Below are 6,992 nucleotides of genomic sequence, written 5' to 3' on the forward strand. Positions count from 1 at the left end.
TTTTGCCACTGAAAAATGTACTGAGCCATGTGGCTAACACAGATAAGACTAATGGGCTAATGTAAGTCATAAGAGTTAATAAGAAGCCTGAGCTAATGGGCCAATCCGTTTATAGTTAATATAGACATCTGTGTGATTTCTTTGGGACTAAACGATTGTGAGAACCAGGCAGGAAAGATACTCAGAAAACAAATGGCACCCAACATGGGGCAACTGCATCCACATAAAGCCTGAAAGAGCTCAGGAAGTAATTCTAGACATAAAATAATAGAGTTAAGCACAGCTTATTGATAGCAGCATTTTCTCAGGTGGGCTCTGTTTGCTAGAGACAAACACTCTCATTTAAGAGAGGCTTCCTGACTCAGCTTTAGCTACAAAATCTTGCAGCTTTTTAAAGAGGTTCTGCCACCAAACACTTAAATGGTGTGGATGAAAAGCTGACCACATGCTTTCTGTTGGTGGCAGGGACCTTGAAACACTATAGAGTTGTAGCAATATACGTGGCTCCAGCCAGTACCTCAGCCATGAGGCTGGAAACTCAGAAAGCTAAGAAATGGGCTGGATCCAGCCATCAAAGCCACGGCTTTATTCCTACCCATACTGCTTAGCAAATTAAAGACTCATGTGGTCAGAAAAAGACTGAGAGGGAGATACAGTAAAGAGAGATTCAAAGATAAAAAAAAAACTCTAAATGGTTTACAGTGTGTTAAAAATATTTACAAACTTGGGAGAGTAAAGAAAAAGGTTAAAGTCCTTAAAAAAAAAAAAAGAGTAATTGGGTTTGGTGGTACACACCTTTAATCCCAACACGTGGGAGGAAGAGGTAGACGGACCTCTGCGAGTTCAAGGTGTGGTGACACGTGTCTTTAATCCTACACTTGGGAGAGAGAGGCAGGCAGACCTCTGTGAGTTCAAGGACAGCCTGGTCTACAGAGGGAGTTCCAGGACAAAGATACATAGAAAAACCCTGTCTCAAAAAGCCAAAAATTAAAAATAAAAGAAATAGAGCTACTTAAAGATGAAAAAATACACAGAGAGTCTAGATAATGTATATTATTATGCTCTCTTTGAATTGTTTGAATGCTGAGGAAGGAGCAACAGCTGCTAAAAGATATTTGCTTATAAATGCTGCTAAATTAATCCAAGATAGGTATTGTGAAAATTCCTTGACTTCAAAATTGAAGCCAAAAGGTATGTTACTTTGGAGAAGAGATTTTGCTTTTGTTTCCACAGGAAAGAAGAGGCTGTGGATTCATTCTGAGTTAAGAAAAATCAGGTTTGATCAAAGAAGATCACCTGAGAAATCTCCGGTAGGAACAGATGGTCTGGATGTCTGAGTTCTCCGTTCAGAACAGATTCAAGACTGCTGCTTGAGATGATCAAGCCTCACAGGATACTCCAGTCAGGACTTGATAATAATTCTAAATTTTCTTTATGTCCCCATAAGATTGTCAGCATGCCCAACCAGCAGGAAGTAGCCTGGAAAACTATACCCATATTCCCAGAAAATGGACTATGGATATTTTCCTTTGTTTAGAATGATGGTTACAAGATGTTATGGAGAATGATCAGGAGAAAAGCTAAACAAAGGATATGAGGTTCAGAGTTATTGCTTTTTTAAAAGGGGGGAGAGCTATGGGACAATGGTTTGTGCCCTGTCAATTGTATTTTAATAAAACGCTGATTTGTCAGTAGCCAGACAGGAAGTATAGGTGGGTCTTGGTGTGAGTCTGGGACCTCTGAGAGAGTAGGCCTGAGCCAGGACCTCTGTGGATCTGGGTATCATTCTGGAACATCAAAGGGAGTAAGCAGGAACCAGAAACCTCTGTGGGTTTGGGACCTCTGGGGGAACAGGCCTGAGTCAAGTCCTCTGCAGGTCTGGGCACACCCAAGTTTAGGACATCCAAGGAGTAAATCAGAGCCAGAAACCTTTGCAGGACCAACTCCAAGCCAAGGACCTCTGCAGGAGCAGATAAAGACCAGGGACATTTACAGAAACAAGTATGAACTGACCATCTAGTCCAGAGCAAGCCTAAGACAGTAAACCCCATGGGATCAGAGCAAAGCCTGGGAGTGCTAAGCAACCTCCAAAAACAGAGTGACCAACAGGGTAACTAGAACCATGGCACTGACTATACCATACAACAATCTGAGCCTTGGATCCACTGGTACCTAGAAGATTAACCACCAGAATCACAGGCAGCCCCAACCATACCAATTAGAGGAAAAGATGAGTTGACAAGGTAAGAACACACACAACACCACAGAGAGCAACATAACACCAGTAAAATCTAGAGACCCTACAACAGCAAGATTTGAACAACCAAATATATATGAAGTAGAAGAAAATGACCTAAAAAATAACCTCAGGAGAATATTTGAAACTCTTAAAGAGGAAATGAGAGATTCCCTCAAAGAAATGGAGGAAAAGACAAACAAAAACATGAAAGACATTAGCAAATCCCTTAAAGAAAACCAAAGGGAAAAAAAGAAAAAAGCAAAAGAAACAGTCATCAAAATCTACCAAACAAAAGTAGCCCAGGGCCAGATGGTTTCAGCACAGAATTTTACAAGATTTTTAAAGAAAAACTAATACCAATACTCCTCAAATTGTTCCACAAAACAGAAACAGAAGAAACATTGCAAAACCCTTTTTATGAAGCTACACTTACCCTTATACCCAAACCACACAAAGACATTACCAAGAAAGAATTACCAGACCAATCTCACTCATGAACATTGATGCAAATATACTCAATAAAATACTGGCAAACCAAATCCAAGAACACATCAGAAAAAAACATCCAAAGTAATCAAGTCAGCTTCATCCCAGAGATGCAGGGAGAGTTAAACATTCAAAAATATGTCAATGTAATGCACAATATAAACAAACTGGGGGGGGGCACACATGATCATCTCATTAGATGCCAAAAACGCTTTTGAAAAAAAGGTCTTGGAGAGAGCAGAGATACACAGAACATACCTAAATATAATAAAGGCAATATACAGCAAGCTAACAGCCAACATCAAACTAAATGGGGAGAAACTCAAAGCAATCCCACTAAAATCAGGAACAAGACAAGGTTGTCCACTCTCTCCATATCCACTCAATATAATTCTTGAAGTCCTAGCTAGAACAATAAGACAACAAAAGGAGATCAAGGGGATACAAATCAGAAAAGAAGAAGTCAAACTCTGTTTGCTGATATGATAGTTTGCATAAGTGAACCTAAAAATTCTACCAAGGAACTTTTACAACTCATAAACACCTTTAAGTTATGCCTGCATGTATGTCTGTTTTTGCCGTCCACCATTCTGTCCCCCGGGCTGGTGGCTCCACCAGTTTCTGGAGTCTTCTGCTTCCACCTGCCCTCTCACCTTAGGAGCACTGTTACAGATGTCTGTTACTGCACTTGACTGGTGTAGGTTCTAAGGATTTGAACTGCGGTCCTGGAGCCTGCACAGCCAGCCCTTTACACACGAACCATCTCCCCGGTGTTTTTATTTTACTGAGGCTCTTTTCATGTGGTTTCCTGGGAGAGACGTGAAGTAGATATGATGCTGATGTACGTGTAAAGGTTCCTATGCCACAGACACAGCACTCACAAGTACTGGAACCAGGGCAGATTCCTCTTCAGTGGCGGACAATGAGCCCAGCAGAAACTGTGGACTACAAACAGAAAAGCAAGCTTGTTTATACAAAATCTCAACCTGGGGAGCTCGCGATGGGTTGTGCTGCTCGACGGAAAACTCAGACAGTGAGCAATTACAGATGGCGAGCAAAGTCGTGTTTTACATACCTTGTTTATGTATGTCTATATGTGTGTGTCTATGTGTATGTGTGTATGTATGAATGTGTATGTGTATATGTATGTGTGTATGTGTATATATGTGTGTATATATGTATGTGTATACGTGTATATATGTATTGTGTATGTGTGTACTGTGTATGTATGTGTGTATGTATATATGTGTGTATGTGTGTACTGTGTATATGTATATATGTGTGTATGTATATATGTGTATGTGTATATGTGTGTATGTGTATTTATGTATGTGTGTGTGTGTGTCTGAGTGTATCTGTGTATGTATGTGTGTGTGGTTGCTTGCTTATGTCTGGGCACACATGTGTTTAGAGGTGCCTGCATCAGTGTGTACATGGGATGCGCATGTGAAGGCTGGAGGCTGACGTTGGGTGTTTTCCTTGTTTGCTCTCCATCTTGTCTACTGAGGCCGATTTTTCTCACTCTCACTTGAACCCAGAATTCACGGATTTGGCTAGTCGAGCTCTCCAGTTTACTGCAGGGATCCAGTCTCTACCATCTGTTGGATTTATAGGCGGCCACTGCACATGACTGGTATTTACCTGGGTGCTGGGGTCCACACTGCAGCCCTCATGCTCACCCTGAAAGCACTTTACCGAGGGGGCCTTCTCCCCAGTCCCCTCTCCTATCTTTCCTCTGCCAAATCATTGTTGTGCGGTCGACACCAACAGCTGGTCATGGAAGCTAATTTAGTAGTCTGCACTTCAATTTGAATTTTACTTTGTTTTCCTGAAGGTTTTGTGTCAAGGTTTAGGAACCCACTGTGAAGGGCAAACCTGGTAACCATGGCAACACCATTGCAATCCACAAAGTAGCTCCCAGAACTCAAGGCTCTGGGGCTGGGGGTTAATCCCTATAACAAAGGTTTTCTGTTTGTGGTGGTGGCCCGGACAAGCTTTCAGGCTGATGACTCGGGAGGGAAGAAAGTGAGTCCTAGCGTCCAGCCCTTGGTTGCTTTATGAACAGATAAGTGAGCGTGAGAGCCAGTGGGAGCGTGTTCCTGAGTGACCCAGCGCCTTCTTAGCAGTCACAGACTCTCACACAAGTGCAGTCCCTGACCTCAGTCTCTCCTCGGAGCAGTCCGACTGCTGCTTTGCTGTCTGCTTCTCACAGACACGTAGCTGCTTCATCAAGGATGTTAACCGTCCTCCGATAACGACCTGCACGCTGCAGATTCCTTATCTGACAGAGCAGGTCCGCAGTTAGTGAAATGCCCTCCCGGAGAGCATCCAGCCTGAGACGTAGCATTTTTTCAGAAAACGAGGAGAGCGTGATTTGAACAATTTAGTGAGGTGAAAATGTGTCTGAATTCCGGTTTGTTTCGCTCCATGGCAACAGTTGCAGGGAAGGGGACAGGGCGAGCGCAGAGGTTCTGTAGTAAGAGCGTGGCTTGCTTTTACCCCCTGAATATTTACTTATTATTTTATTTACTGCTTACCTAGTGTGCATTTCTTGGTTTGTTTATTTTCTGCATGGGTTTTGGAGGAAGGAAATGGAAAGGACAATGGTCTCAGGAAGTGAGGACTGGATCATGTACAGAGAGCAGTGACCCAGGGCTCCGCTTATGGATACCTGGTTGTTACTGCTGGTCAGTGGCGGGTTCTGGGCCGGATGTTTCCAAGGATGATTCACGATTGCGAAGGAGCAGGACTGCTTAGTTCCATGCGAAGTGCTAGTACAGATCAGAAGAAATGTGTTTTATTGTTATTGCTTGGGACTTTCTTTTATGGATGTCAGATAAGGAGTTCAGCTGCCAAGGACACGGCACAGGTGGTTAGTTCAGTTTTGACTGACAGGCTTGGTTTATGCAAGCTTTTGCTCCCTTCTCAAGATACCTCTGACTTTAATCTTATGTGCATCAACTTCTGCATAGACGTAAGACCATAAATAGGGAGCTTCCCTAACAGTTCACTCAGAGGAAACCCCAAAGCAGGCTAGGCCACATTGCCCATTTTCTGTGGTTCTGGAAGCAGGGAGGTAGGAATGTATTTCAGAGTGTGTTTGAACAGAAACCAAGCAGGTGTACACAGAGCTGGGTGCAGATGGAGGCGGTAGGCTGCTCACAGGTTTCTAGTGGTGTTGTTCGGACAGGACTGGGTGTGGTACACAGAGTTTAGGGTCTCAGGCAGCCAAGGACATTATTAGAAGTTCCTTGAAGGACAGAGATTACTCAGACCTTTCTCTGGAGGTTTTCAGGCCCCAGGGACATCTTGTGGCCTTTAACACACTCTCTGGTGAACGGAAGATAAGATTAGAGCAGCTAGTGAGCAGATTGGTGGTGGCTGAGTCCGAGGTGAGTGTGCAGTCATAGTGAGTGTGCAGTTGTCCTTTGCCTTCAGTAGCTAAGGAGAGCGATTGCTTCTCAATGTGGCATATCTTCATAAACTCACTATTTTCTCCATAATATTTAGGTTGCCCTGTTATAAATTCACTATGCATTGATGGAGGAAAGTCATTGGTTAAAAAAATAAAGAAACTGCTTGGCCCTCATAGGTTAGAACATAAGTGGGTGGAGTAAACAGAACAGAATGCTGGCAGAGGAAGAGGAAGTGAGCTCAGATGCAGGGCAGCTCCTCTGAGAGACAGACGCCATGCTCTCCTCTCCAGAGCAGATGCGATGAAGCTCCGACCCAGGATGGACGTAGGCTAGAATCTTCCCGGTAAGCGCACCTCGGGGTGCTACACACATAAATAGAAATGGGCCAAGCAGTGTTTAAATGAATACAGTTTGTGTGTTGTTATTTTGGGGCATAAGCTAGCCAGGCTACCAAGAGCTGAGGCGGCAGGATCACAGCCTGCAGCTCCCACTACAATGTATTTAACCTGACTTTGAACATTTGATCTGCTTTTTGATTTATTGAGTCAGGGTTTTTCTCTTTAGCCCTGTCTATCCTGGAATTCATTCTGTAGACCAGGCTGCCTCTGTCTCCCTTGTGCTAGGATTAAAGGTGTGGGCCACCACTGCCTGGCTTGATCTTTTACTTTTAGAAAAAATTACACACTGTAAAGTTCAATTATTTTTATGCGTGTAGATGTTTTATATAAACACATGTCTGTGTACCATGCACCCATGGCGACTGCAGTAGTGGTTGCTAACGCACACCCCAGGCTAAGACTGCAAATCAGTCAGCAGCCAGAGGGGCAGAGGTAAAACTGTTCCTGTACCTC

The sequence above is a fragment of the Chionomys nivalis genome, chromosome 3 (assembly GCF_950005125.1).
Source record: "Chionomys nivalis chromosome 3, mChiNiv1.1, whole genome shotgun sequence".
Taxonomy (NCBI): Eukaryota; Metazoa; Chordata; class Mammalia; order Rodentia; family Cricetidae; genus Chionomys; species Chionomys nivalis.